Genomic DNA, 16,039 nt, shown 5'->3' with positions numbered 1-16,039 from the left:
GCGAATCTTAGATATGGATCCATAGGGTTTGACATCCCCACTCGGGCTAGTAGTGCTAGCATTTAACGAGTGTTTAATACTTCGTAAACATACGCACTCGCCAAGTGTACTTTTAGGGGGTGTTATTTACGTTAAGTTAGTTACCAAGTGCCCACGGTTATACATATACTTTTCATACTGTTTTGAAATACGAAATCTCGTGGCCTACCTTACATCACTGTTATACTTAAACTATAACTCACCAACCTTTGTGTTGACATTTTTAAGCATGTTTTTCTCAGGTGCTTAAGGTTTGCCTGCTTCCGATGTACTAGTCATACTTTGTAGACACCCGCTGCGCTTATTAGAGATGTCATCACATGAAACGTTTATTTGCATTCAAACTTTATTACTTTTGAACAATGAATTTGTAATGACCTACGGGTCACGTACTATTATTTTCGCCTTCTATTCGTAGAGGCACATTATCGGTTGTTAAACACTTGACGTTGGTTAACACGTCACCTTTATTCATGAATGCAAACTTATTTTGAAACAGCATATAGTATTTGACCTTGTAATGATCCTGTTGTTGATGATTCGTACACGATGGTTTTGTACGGAGCATCACACCACCCAAGTTGACCGGTGATTCACGAACGTTAAAACTTGTAAAAACTATATGATGTCATATATATGGATATATATATATATATATATATATATATATATATATATATATATATATATATATATATATATATATATATATATATATATAGTTAACATGGTATTATGATAAGTAAACATATCATTAAATATATTAACAATGAACTACATATGTAAAAACAAGACTACTAACTTAAGGATTTCGAAACGAGACATATATGTAACGATTATCGTTGTAACGACATTTAATTGTATATATATCATATTAAGATATATTAATACATCATAATATCATGATAATGTAATAATTTAACATCTCATTTGATATAATAAACAATGGGTTAACAACACTTAACAGGATCGTTAACCTAAAGGTTTCAAAACAACATTTACATGTAACGACTAACGATGATTTAACGACTCAGTTAAAATGTATTTACATGTAGTATTTTAATATGTATTCATATACTTTTGAAAGACTTCAAGACACTTATCAAAGTACTTCTACTTAACAAAAATGCTTGCAATTACATCCTCATTCATTTTCATCAACAATTCTACTCGTATGCACTCGTATTCGTACTCGTACAATACCCAGCTTCTAAATGTATTTACTATTGGTATATACACTCCAATGATCAGCTCTTAGCAGCCCTTATGAATCACCTAACACATGTGGGAACCATCATTTGGCAACTAGCATGAAATATCTCATAAAATTACAAAAATATTAGTAATCATTCATGACTTATTTACAAGTAAACAAAATTACACATCCTTTATATCTAATCCATATACCAACGACCAAAAACACCTACAAACACTTTCATTCTTCAATTTTCTTCATCTAATTGATCTCTCTCAAGTTCTATCTTCAAGTTCTAAGTGTTCTTCATAAATTCTATAATTTCTAGTTTCATAAAATCAAGAATACTTCCAAGTTTGCTAGCTTACTTCCAATCTTGTAAAGTGATCATCCAACCTCAAGAAATCTTTCTTATTTACAGTAATATATCTTTCTAATACAAGGTAATACTCATATTCAAACTTTGATTCAATTTCTATAACTATAACAATCTTATTTCGAGTGGAAATCTTACTTGAACTTGTTTTCGTGTCATGATTCTGCTTCAAGAACTTTCAAGCCATCCAAGGATCCTTTGAAGCTAGATCTATTTTTATCATTTTCAGTAGGTTTATCCACAAAACTTGAGGTAGTAATGATGTTCATAACATCTGTAACGACCCGACTTTTTCGACTTGCTTTTGTGCCTTGTGTTTTAGCGAAACTGCGTATTTATGCGTACTGTGCTACTTTATACTCTGGAACCTTTATATACATGGTTTACTTTCATTTATATATTAAAACTTGCCTTAGAGTACGTAGGATACTTAACTTGATCACCGGATGCTTTATGACCGTTAGTGTCACTTGACGTTTCGAATAAACCGCGAACTACGCACACGTTTAACTTTTGTCGTAACCGGAATATTATTACTACGAAATGTTAATTATTATTTTATAATAATAATTACTTGGGTTTATGGATGCTTAATTATGCGTAGTAATTTAATTATGCTTTCTAGTTAGTCTTGTTGGACTTTCTACCTTGTTGGACCTAAGTCCACCCTACTCTAGCTAGTAGCCCACTTATTAATTACTAGTGACTCAATAATAAGTAAGACAAATTCCCATTTATTAGAGGGAACATGCTAGCATTTATGTCAAGTATTATCCCTAATGTTGCATGGGATCCTAACATAAGCACCAACTTTAGACAACCATTAACCAAAAAGCAACTTTTTGTCCCCCTTGTCCCCCCTCAAATTTTCGGCCACCACCACCATCCCCTCCCTCATTCACCTATAAATACCACCCTTATTCCATTCATTTAACACTTGCTCTCATTTGCATTTCACACACACTTATTCTCCTATCTTCTCTCTAGTCTTTCTCACTCTAAAACTTGTAAGTTTTTGATCTTTTTCTTCTTCTTTTCTTTTCATTTTCGAATTCATCATCATCATCATAAAGGGCCTAGCTTTTTAACTTTTGATCTTGATTATATCTTGTAGATTCAAACATAGATTTGAATCATTCAAGAACATGGAAGATTCAAGCTTTCTAGCTTTGAATCTTCACCCACTTTGTAGATCTATATCTTTTAACTTTAAATCTTGTTATTTTGTTATAAAGATTCAAACTTGTGTTTGTAATCTTCATGTAACTTAAAGATCCAAGCTTTATGCTTCAAGATCTTCAAGAACAATCAAGATGCAAGCTTTCTAGCTTGGATCTTAATATCTTTTGTTGGATCTAAGTTTTCTAACTTATGATCTCATTATTTTGATATAAAGATCAAAACTTGTGTTTATGGTCTTCATATAACTTAAAGATCCAAGCTTTATGCTTCAAGATCTTCAAGAACACTAAAGGTTCAAGCTTTCTAGCTTTGTGACCTTATAACTTGTGTGAAAGGGATCCAAGCTCTCTAACTTAGGGTTCCATCACTTCATTTGACTTAGATTATGTTCATATTTGTTTGATTGATGTAAAGTTTGTAGCTTTAGTTGTAAATGTAACTTGTAATTGTGTTAAGACTAAGGATATGATGTAACCTTGGTTCATCATCCATCTAAGACTCTTAAATGAGTTGTGTTCTTACTTGGTCTTAACATATTGTGTGTTTATGGTAGAATCTTAGTCAAGGTGATGCTAAACCATCAACGAGTTGTACACTAGAAGCTACAAGCATCAAGGATGAGAACCGTGATGAGCATCAAGCACTAAGAACCCCACCGGAGCATTTGTTTACTATTTTTAGGAATCTGATCAGTAACCTGGGCTACTGTAAAGTTGATTTTCAGTTAGATCGGTTCGAGTAGATGATTTTCCATTTAGACCTCGTCTTAATCGGAGTTACGGTTTAGGATTTATGGCCTTCCGAAAGTCATTACACCCTATTAACGTTGTGCTGAAATTTTTGACCTACTCGCACTTAAACCGTCACCACAGTCAAACGAAGACGATTTTGGTTCTGTAAATTGGTCAGAAACTATGGGACTCATATACGGAGCCATGGCCACTGATTACGCTTCTTTTCGATTTACGTAGAGGTCGTAGCAGCTGACCGAAGTCAGCCTATTGTTTCGATCTCTATTCTTGTCAAACATACTTAGCTTTTATGATGATGAATGATGACGATGATGACACTTAAACTTACTTTATGCACTATTAGAACTTATAAAGACAACCTACTGACCTAGTAACCTTTGATTTAGGTTGACGACCTTTCGGACCGACTTACTACTCGCATACTTTCATTACCGACTTTACCGCTTTTATCACTGTGAGTTATAGCATCCCTTTTTACTTATACTATTTTTGGGACTGAGAATACATGCGCTTTTTATGTTTTACTTACTTGACACGAGTACTTAAACTTTACATATGTGTGGGTTATACAACGGCATAAAGATTCCCCTTAGCACGGTAACGTTTAACTATTGGTTTTTGAACCGGTAGACGCGAATATTAGATATGGATCCATAGGGTTTGACATCCCCACTCGGGCTAGTCGCGCTAGCATTTAACGGGTGTTTAATACTTCGAGGACATACGCACTCGCCAGGTGTACTTTTAGGGGGTGATATTTTTACGTTAAGTCTAGTTACCATGTGCCCACGGTTATACATATGCTTTTCATACTGTTTTGAAACATTGAAATCTCGTGGTCAATCTTATATTATATTACAACTTAAACTATAGCTCACCAACATTATTGTTGACGTTTTTAAGCATGTTTTCTCAGGTGCTTAGAGGTTTATTGCTTCCGCTGTTAGACTTGCTGTCATGCTGTTTAGACTTGTTGTTAAGGACCTGCTGTGTTAGATAACCGCTGCATAACTTAGAGATGTCTCAATCATGAAACTTTTAATTTGCATTCGCAACTTATGTTATTTGAAAAATGGCTTTGTAATGACCTCTGTGTCCCGTTATCTTTTGTAAACACTATGTTCTTATGAATGCAAACTGGTTTTCAAACAGCATGTAGTATTCGACCGTGTAAAGATCCTGTTGTTGACGAATCATACACGATGGTTTTGTACGGGGTGTCACATTTGGTATCAGAGCATTGGTTGTAGGGAATTAGGTTGCATTAGTGAGTCTAGACCGGACCAAGTAGGATTCACTAATAGGACTAATCTACAACTTGCTAGTTTACTTGTTTCTGCGAAACTTACTGCATGCTACTGATTACTTTTACTGCTATGTGATATTACTGCATGCTATTGCTTATCTTTACTGCCATGCGAACTTGTTGTATGCTTATTTCCGCTATTGCATGATTACTATCTGCTTTCACATGTTATTTCTGTTTAGCGTTGTTATTATTGCCATGCTGTATACTGTTTTAGACAACCTAGGTTGCTGTAGTGCCTAATACGTGCTTGCTTTATGACTTGCTGACAAGGAAAAAGTTATTTTTCCTTGTTCAGATGTCAGATATCCCGCCCGTTGTCATTTTGGAGAGCGACTCAGACTCACCCTCCACCTCGCCTGCCATTATTGCCGATTCACAGATCCCTTCATCGACACACTCCAGCGACTCTGGCGCTTCATCCTCTGGAGCCAGTGGCCATGCACCCGACCCAGTGATCACCACAGATGGACACGAGGATCCACCGGAGATTCCAGCTCCACTCATCCCAGTACCTCCGGAGCCACAGCCCCATCCTGGTGGTGCTGTGATTCCCGGGGAATACGGGGACGTTCCGTTCCGTAATGAGCATAACCATTGGTGCCGACGCCTTCCTGATGGACGTGTCATACCGATCCCACCTTTCAGATACCGGATTATGACTGCCGGCCGCCGAGCGCCGCCACCTCCATCTGTTTTCAACGACTCATCATCCGATGACTCATCCTCTGACGATTCCAGTGACGATAATTCTGACGAGGACCCTGAGGAGACGCCCGTGCAGCCACCCTCTACCCTGCCGAAGAAGCGGTATCGTTTCGATGGTACCGTTATTCCAGGGGTTAACGGAGGTAGGTCGTTTGTTAGCGCACATGGACTGAGAACTAGGGTCACCGCCCGCAAGCGGGTTGTGCCTTACCCTGCTGATCCATTCGTACGTAAGGCTTACCGTTTCACACCATCTACTTCTGGCGCTGGACCATCTGCACCACCTGCACCACCTGTACCGCCTGCCCCACCATCTCCCTCCGACGAGGAACTAACGAGGGAAGTGGAGATCCTCCGTGCTCGGGTAACTAAGCTCGAGGACCAGATGTCCCACGTGATGGACATCCTTTACCCACTGTCACCATAGGGCATTGTAGTAGATTTCATTACGTAATCTCGTTTGTAGTTTCATGTTTTACTCTTGTACTGTACGAACCTATGCGGATGTATGCAACTTATTATTAATGAATGGAACTTAGTGTTGTTTACTTTTGCACGGTGTTCTATATTACGTTACTCTATGGTGATTTTGTGGTATCTATATCTGGTTGCATTGCTTAGTTAACATGTGGTGCGTTGGTTCCATGTTGGTTGCCTTATACTATATTACTATTTATTAAATGCTGAATTTTGACTTAAGTCAAAATTTCTGTTTAGAAGAGCAATGGCAAACGGAAGAGCAGCGCCCACAGCAGCACAAATTGAGGAAATGATTGCGGAAAGAGTAGCCGCAGCTATTACGGAAATCAACCCACAAGCTCCACCAGTTAACCAGCCCATTCGTAACGGGTGCACATACAAAGAGTTTCAAAGCTGCAAGCCCCACAACTTTAGCGGTACTGAGGGGCCAGTTGGTTTGACTAGGTGGTTTGAGAAATTAGAAGTTGTGTTCTGTGTAAGCAACTGCTCAGAGGAGAACAAAACCAAGTATGCTTCATGTACGCTATCAGATGGAGCCCTAACCTGGTGGAACACACTGGCTCAAGCTAAGGGTATTGACGAGGCTTATACCACTTCGTGGGAAGAATTTAAGGGAGCCCTGATCGAAGAGTACTGCCCCAGAGCAGAGATACAGAAAATGGAGGCTGAGTTCTGGGAGTTGAAGGTTGTGGGAAACGATCTTGATAGTTACAACCGTAGGTATCTGGAATTAGCGCTGATGTATCCCACGATGGTTACCCCAAAATTTAAGAGAATGGAGCGATACTTGTGGGGACTTCCCAAGTCCATTCAAGGAAATGTCACCTCTTCTAATCCACCCAATGTCTCGGTAGCTATGTGCATGGCGCAAACCCTTATGAACCAAATTATCAGCAAGGAATCGAAAAAGGCAAAATCCGAACCGGGAGCCAGTGGTGAGAAGCGTAAGTGGGACAATAACAAGGGGAGAGTCTATGATCAAACCCCCGCTAAGAGACATGACGACGGAAGGAACCCCAACCCAAACACTACCTCGAACCCCAACTACAAGGGTAGTCTACCGCAGTGCAAGAGGTGCTACAAGTACCATACCGGGTACTGTAATGTGGTCTGTGAAAAGTGCAAAAGGACCGGGCATATTGGCAAAGACTGCAAGATTCCCATTCCAGCTGTGAGGACCAACCCCAATGGACCAAGAAAGTGTTATGAGTGTGGATAATAGGGCCACTTCAGGAATGAGTGTCCCAAAAAGTGAAAGGACGGTGGACCCTCGCGTGGAAGAGCTTTCAATGTGAACTCAAGGGATGCCCGTGAGAACCCCAACTTGGTTACAGGTATATTCACTATCAACAATCTATTAGCTTCTGTCCTATTTGATACTGGTACCGATAGGAGCTATGTTTGTAGACACTTTTGCTCTAAGATAGATTGGTCGTTAGTTCCTTTAAAGGAGAGTATGCTAGTTGAGGTAGCCAATGGTAAACTTGAGAAAGTCAACCAAATTGGCCGAGGAGCTATTATCAACATAGCTGGTGAGGATTTCGCAATTGACTTGATACCCATCAAATTGGGAAGCTTTGACGTAATTGTCGGCATGGACTGGTTGACCAAAGTGAGGGCTAACATTATCTGTGGAGATAAAGCTCTTCGTATACCACAAGGATATGGTGAGCCACTGGTTATATATGGAGAGAGATGTAACTCAGAGCTGAACCTCATTAGTTAAATGAAAGCGCATAAGATCATGAAGAAAGGACGTCTTGCTGTTTTAGCACACGTGAAGGCTTTAGAAACAGAAGAGAAGAGCGTGAATGATGTGCGAATCGTGAATGAATTCCCCGACGTCTTTCCGGAAGAACTGCCTGGATTACTGCCACCGAGATCCATGGAGTTCCAGATCAATCTAGTACCGGGAGCTGCCCCCGTAGCTCGCCTACCTTATCGACTAGCACCTTCTGAACTGCAAGAGTTGTAGAGTCAACTGCAGGAATTGCTCGACCGAGGGTTTATCCAACCGAGCTCGTCGCCTTGAGGCGCACCTGTTTTATTCGTGAAAAAAGAAGGACGGATCCTTCTGCATGTGTATCGACTACCGCGAACTCAACAAATTGACGATCAAGAACTGAAATCCTCTTCCCCGAATTGATGATCTTTTTGATCAGCTGCAAGGATCAAGCGTTTACTCCAAGATCGATTTGCAATCCGGTTATCACCAGTTGAGGGTGAAGGAGAGTGATATGATGAAGACTGCGTTCAGAACCCGCTATGGTCATTATGAGTTTCTCGTGATGCCGTTCGGTTTAACCAACGTACCCGCTGTATTCATGGACCTCATGAATCGTGTATGCAAGCCATACCTGGACAAGTTCGTTATCGTTTTCATAGATGATATCCTCATCTATTCCCGAAATGAAGAAGAACATGATCACCATCTCCGACTAGTGCTTGAACTCTTGAGACAAGAGCAACTTTATGCCAAAATCTCCAAGTATGAATTTTGGTTAAAGGAAGTCCAATTTCTGGGTCATATTATGAGTAATCAAGGTATCAAAGTTGATCCCGCAAAGATCGAGGCTATCAGCAAGTGGGAGACACCCACTACTCCAACTCACATCCGCTAATTTCTAGGTCTTGCCTGTTATTACCGGAGATTTATTGAAGGTTTTTCGTTGATTGCGCGTCCTTTGACCGCACTGACTCATAAAGGAAAGAAGTTCGTTTGGGAAAAAGAACACTAATCAGCATTGTAACATCCCGCCTTTTTCCGTTTACTTTTCCGTTTAACTATTTAAAGTCCGTTATATGATTATGACATCCCTCGTTAATACGCGTTTTAAAATATCTCGTTTAGGTAATTCACGCACCCGCAACCGAACTAGAGGGACCATTGTTTCCAAGAGAGCAAAGAGGTGACTAGGTCAACTAGTCAACCCTTCACTCTCATCCATTCATTTATTTCCTTTTCTTTTTCCATTTTCTCTAATACTTTCACCAAATCTCTCAAACACCACTTCAAGGATTCATCATCCAAATCAAATCGAGCAAGCATCCATCTAAACAAATTGCATATTCGGAATCCTCTCATCTTCCTCTTCGATTCCATACCGATTTCATCAAGTTTGGGTAACTTTCTAAAATCACTAGATTTTGTGTTCTTGATGTTTTTAACTTATAAAGTTGTTAATTAGTGTCTATGGCTCAATTCTAACATGAATATATGATTTATATGTTCGACTTTGTTATTTGAAGTAACTAGCATGAACATAAACTTTGGTGTGTTTGATTTGGTAATTTGGTTGCTTAAATGTTGTTGTTATGGTAAAGTGCAAGTATTAAATGTGTTACTAGTAGCACTAGCTTCAATTTGATGTGTAATTTGTTTTAGAAAACTTCATAAACTTGATTATTGGTTTTGGTGGATTTGGGTTAGGGTTTGATGAACTTGAAATGAACTTTTGATGCTTTGAATGACATGAAATGTTATTTGTAAGTGTTAGGTTGTATTGTATGCTTGATCACCTTCGAAACGGCATATCATTCATGTAAATTGGTTGCCAAATCATCGAATTTCATTTATGAACTTGAGTGCATTTAATGATGCGCTTTGAATGTGATTTTGGTTGTTGTAAAAGTAAATGTGATGGATGAAATGTGTTTAGTTGTTTTCCTTGTCAAAATACCTTTCCGATGATATAGGATACATACTTTGGTTGTTTGCGAGTCATAAATGGTGATTGGTTGAAGTTAGATTCGTGCATAAAACTTAAAAACTGCCAGAATTCTCTGCACAGGTAATGGCGCGCCGCGCCATATACCCGCGCGGCGCGCCAAAGTGGTCTGTCCAACTTTGTCGATTTTTGAATAATGTTTGCTATGCTACGCACCTCCGATTCACATGTAACTTGTTCTAACATGCTCATACATGATTAATAACCTCAGAAAAATAGTTCGGGACCCGACCCGAATGTGTTGACTTTTTCGTTGACTTTGACCGACCAAAGTTTGACTTTTTGTCAAACTTAACCAAATGATTATGCAACCTTCCTAACTTGTTTCTATACTTGTATCTTGCATGAAACTTGACAATTTGATTTCACATGCTACATAATCGACTCGTAACGAGCCATAGGACTAATTGAACATCTTTGACCTATCGTGTTTACCGTTATTGATACGACCTATTTGTTTAGGTCAAGACTAGCACTATCCTTCGCACACGTTATTTTGTGAAGTAATTTTCGTACGTGCACTCAAGGTGAGATCATAGTCCCATCTTTCAAACAACTTTTATGCTTTAAACTATGGGATGAGAAACATATACGTATCATACTTTTATCCATTGAACACAAGTACGAAAACGAACATTCGACGTACGGGTTTGAACAAAAATTCTCAATTCAATTATCATTAGTTACACTTGCAGGGTGTAAACGTGAACTTATATTATGTGATCACATGGGCTTGACGAGCCTCATTCGGACGGTTCGCTACCGTTAGCGGATGAAATATATTTTCAGGTCTAGTGTATGTTCTAACACTACGCAAAGGGTGCAAAATAGTTAAGTTTGATAATTGGGTGCCCGCGAAACAAATAACAACTTTGGAATGCAAATGATTTTGATAATCATATTATATTAAATCTTGTGGTTCAAATGCAACGTTTACTAAAACACCTATGATTTCACCAACGTTTTCGTTGACAGTTTTCTATATGTTTTCTCAGGTCCTTGAAAGCTACTTGATACATGCTTCCGCACTCTTTTTGATACTTGCTTGGATGTCGAGTATACATGCATAGTTGGAGCGTCTTTTGACTACTTTAAATTGTGTCGCATAGGTTTCATTCGTACGTTAAACATTGTAATGTAACTAGTCTTTGAACTACATTTGTAAACTTGAAACATCCTTTTACTTATGAAATAGATGCGACATATTTTGGTCAAACGTCATGATAAAGACTTATGACCACGCAACGGGACCGAAGTAGTCGGCGCCGTCAAACATGATTTGGTTGGGTCGCTACAGATGGTATCAGAGCGTTGGTTGTAGGGATTTAGAGTTCATTGGTGTCAACCCCGAGTCATAGGGTACATTGGTGAGTCTAGACTACAACCGGCATATAGACTTGAAGTAGGAATTACTTGACTACTTGTGCATTATACTCGAACTCGTCTATCACATCAAATTCTTATTCAATCTTAATCTCACATTACTTAATTTAATTGACGCGCCACCTTGACTATATGAATTAGTGTCGAATGCACATATGAATTAGGGTAATATAATTTCCGGGATTATATTACGGTGACTCATATGAACATTCCGACATTATGACATAAAGAATTTAAGGCAAGTCAAGGAAAATTTTTCTCTATCCTTATTCCATATCATGGTTAGTATAAATAAGAATACTAATCAATGGTATTCTTGTGTTTTGAAGGAACAATGCCTCCTCGTCGTGTGCCACGCCATGAGACTCCCGAACAAGCTCTACAACGAATGATAGCCACCGCCGTGGAAGCGGCCATGGCCGATCACTCCTCCAACAATAACAACAACCACAACAACAACAACAATGGAGCCGGTAACTCAAACGAAGGGTGCTCCTACAAATCCTTCATGGGGTGCAAACCTCACACTTTTGATGGAACCGGGGGACCGGTCGTGCTCACCCGATGGTTTGAGCAAACGGAAGCCGTCTTTAGCATAAGCGGTTGTCGAGACCAAGACAAGGTAAAATACTCCACTCACACCTTCGCCGGTGTCGCTCTTACATGGTGGAATACTTATGTACAATCGGTGGGTACCGATGAAGCTCACGCCCTCTCTTGGGCCGATTTAAGGGAAAAGATGGTCATCGAATATTTCCCTCGCGAAGAAACCCGAAAGCTCGAACAAGAGCTAAGAACCTTAGAGGCGGTCGGAAACGATCTCAAGGCCTATAATCAACGATTCGCCGAACTATCCTTGATGTGTCCCAACCTCGTGAACCCCGAATCTCAAAGGGTCGAACTTTATATGTATGGTCTTCCAAAGAGCATCAAACAAGGGGTGATGTCATCCAAACCCGCTAACCTACAACAAGCATTGAACATGGCCCGCCAATTGATCGAAACGGTTGACGAAATTGTAGTTCCGGCACCTAAGGCCGAGGATAAATCGGGCGGCAACAAAAGAAAGTGGGAACCCTCCCAATCAAGCAACAACAACTTTACTAAGAAGCCTTACACCTCCGACGCCAAGAAAAGTTATGGCGGAAATAAACCCTTTTGCAACAAATGCCACAAGCACCACTATGGTGAATGTAGCAATCTATTTTGCCACCGGTGCCAAAGGGGTGGTCATGTGGCTAACGATTGTAGAAGTGCCGCCCCCGTCGCTCAAAATGTGCCCAATGCACCAAAACCGGGTACTTGTTATGAATGTGGCCAAACGGGACATTTTAGAAATGCATGTCCGAGGAAGAAAGCCAACCCCAACACACGCGGCCTAGCTTTCAACATCAACACCGAGGAAGCCCGAGATGACAATGAATTAGTCACGGGTATGTTTCTCCTCAACAACACTTATGTTACTTGTTTATTCGATTCGGGTGCCGATAAGAGTTTTGTATCCAAGACTTTGACTCATTCTTTAAACACTCCACCACTTCCACTAGATACCACTTATACCATTGAAGTGGCCAACGGGAAACTATTGAGCGCCGACACATATTACCGGGGGTGTACGTTAAACATTTTGGGTAATGAGTTTGAAATTGACTTGATACCCATGGAACTAGGAAGCTTCGATGTATTAATCGGTATGAATTGGCTAGCCAAAATGAAATCTCACATCCTTTGTGATCTTAACGCAATCCGAATTCCTATCGAGAATGGTGAACCTTTGATCGTCTATGGCGATAAGAGTTGCACTAGACTCAACCTCGTTTCGTGTATTAAAGTTAGAAAACTACTCCGTAAGGGTTGTTTTGCAATCCTTGCTCACGTTAAGAAAGTCGAGTCCAATGAGAAGCACATCGATGATGTGCCAATTGTTAGTGACTATTCCGATGTATTTCCCGACGAATTGCCGGGCCTTCCACCTCATCGACCGGTTGAATTCCAAATCGATCTTATTCCGGGAGCCGCACTCATAGCACGTGCACCATATAGACTCGCTCCATCCGAAATGCAAGAATTGCAAAGTCAAATCCAAGAACTACTTGATCGTGGTTTTATCAAACCTAGCCATTCACCTTGGGGCGCTCCGATTTTATTTGTTAAAAAGAAAGACGGATTCCTACGAATGTGCATTGATTATCGTGAACTAAACAAATTGACGATTAAAAACTGATATCCTCTTCCTCGCATCGATGACCTCTTTGATCAACTACAAGGGTCTTGTGTATATTCAAAAATCGATCTCCGCTCGGGTTATCATCAATTAAGGGTTAAGGGGGAATATGTCTCCAAAACCGCTTTCCGAACTCGTTATGGTAGTTATGAATTTCTTGTAATGCCATTTGGTCTCACTAACGCACCGGCGGTGTTCATGGATCTTATGAACCGCGTGTGCAAACCGTATCTTGATAAATTCGTTATCGTGTTCATCGATGATATTTTGGTTTATTCTAAAAGCGAAAAAGAACACGAGGAACACCTCCGGCTTGTGCTTGAACTTTTAAGACAAGAATGACTCTATGCCAAATTCTCCAAGTGTGAATTTTGGTTGAAGGAAGTTCAATTTTTTGGTCATGTTGTAAGTGACCAAGGTATTAAAGTCGATCCAACAAAAATCGAAGCCATTAGTAAATGGGAGACTCCCACTACTCCTACTCACATTCGTCAATTCTTGGGTCTCGCCAGATACTACCGTAGATTCATCAAGGATTTTTCTTTGGTTGCTCGTCCTCTAACCGCTTTAACTCACAAGGGAAAGAAATTCAATTGGGCGACCGAACAAGAATCCGCATTTCAAATCTTGAAAACAAAGCTAACCACCGCTCCTATCTTGTCACTTCCCGAAGGCAATGATGATTTTGTTGTGTATTGCGACGCCTCGAAACATGGTTTTGGGTGTGTGTTGATGCAACAAACGAAAGTCATTTCTTATGCTTCTCGACAACTCAAAATTCATGAACGAAACTACACGACACATGATCTCGAACTCGGAGCCGTTGTCTTTGCACTTAAAATGTGGAGACACTATCTTTATGGAACCAAGAGTACTATCTTTACCGATCACAAAAGTCTCCAACACATCTTCGACCAAAAGTAACTAAACATGAGACAACGAAGGTGGATTGAAACCTTAAACGATTACGATTACGAGCTTCGTTACCATCCCGTGAAGGCAAATGTAGTAGCCGATGCCTTAAGTCGAAAAGAAAGAGCGGTGCCTCTTCCTGTCCGAGCCTTAAACATCACCATCCACACAAACCTTAATAGCCAAATTCGGGTAGCCCAAGATGAGGCTCTCAAGGATGAAAACCTTTCACACGAGCTCTTGAACATTCTCGTCTCTCGATTCGAAATTAGGGAGACCGGACTCCGATATTACGCCGGAAGGATTTGGGTGCCTAGTTATGGGGACCTACGAAGCCTTATTTTAGATGAAGCCCATAAGTCACGATACTCGATTCACCCCGGTGCCAATAAGATGTACCACGACCTTAAACAACTATATTGGTGGCCGAACATCAAAAGGGACGTAGCTACTTATGTTTCCAAGTGTTTGACATGTTCCAAAGTCAAAGCCGAACACCAAAGACCATCCGGATTACTTCAACAACCCGAAATCCCGCAATGGAAGTGGGAAAGAATAACAATGGATTTTATCACCAAACTACCAAAAACGACGGGCGGTTATGATACCATTTGGGTTATTGTTGACCGTCTCACCAAATTCGCACACTTTCTCGCCATGAAGGAGACCGACAAAATGGAGAAACTTGCACGACTTTATATCAAGGAGATCGTAGCCCGACACGGTGTACCTTTATCGATTATCTCCAACCGAGATGGCCGTTTTGTTTCTAGATTTTGGCGTACCTTGCAAGAAGCGTTAGGAACGCGTTTAGACATGAGCACCGCATATCATCCTCAAACCGATGGACAAAGCGAACGTACAATTCAAACCTTAGAGGACATGTTACGAGCTTGCGTGATTGATTTTGGAAAAGCTTGGGACAAGCACTTACCTCTCGCCGAGTTCTCTTACAACAATAGTTATCACGCTAGTATAAAAGCCGCCCCATTCGAAGCATTATATGGCCGAAAATGCCGTTCTCCTCTTTGTTGGGCCGAAGTAGGCGACGTACAAATCACCGAACCCGAACTCATTCACGAAACCACCGAGAAGATCGTTCAAATCCGAGATAGGCTTCGGACGGCCCGGAGTCGTCAAAAGTGCTATACCGACAAAAGACGCAATGACCTTGAATTTCAAGTCGGTGACCGCGTCATGTTAAAAGTCGCACCTTGGAAGGGTGTAATCCGTTTTGGGAAACGCGGGAAGCTAAATCCGCGGTATATTGGTCCTTTCGAAATCTTGGAGCGTATTGGAACCGTTGCTTATCGTTTAGATCTTCCGCCTCAATTGAACTCCGTTCATCCTACCTTCCATGTATCTAACTTGAAAAAGTGTCTTGCCGAACCCGATATCGTCATCCCTCTCGAGGAACTTACTATTGATGACAAACTTCATTTTGTGGAGGAACCGGTTGAAATTGTGGACACCTCCGTCAAGACATTGAAACAAAGCCGAATCCCGATTGTTAAAGTCCGTTGGAATGCCAAAAGGGGACCCGAGTTTACTTGGGAAAGGCAAGATCAAATGCAAAAGAAATACCCTCATTTATTCCCGACTCCGAAAACGCAAGATCCCGAGGAAGAAACAACGACTACTACGCCTACTTAAATTTCGGGACGAAATTTCTTTTAAGGAGTAGGTAATGTAACATCCCGTCTTTTTCTGTTTACTTTTCCGTTTAACTATTTAAAGTCCGTTATATGATTATG

Source organism: Rutidosis leptorrhynchoides, chromosome 4, assembly GCF_046630445.1.
Source record: "Rutidosis leptorrhynchoides isolate AG116_Rl617_1_P2 chromosome 4, CSIRO_AGI_Rlap_v1, whole genome shotgun sequence".
NCBI lineage: Eukaryota > Viridiplantae > Streptophyta > Magnoliopsida > Asterales > Asteraceae > Rutidosis > Rutidosis leptorrhynchoides.
The sequence above is the reverse complement of the archived record's forward strand: the minus strand, read 5'-3'. Positions refer to the sequence as shown.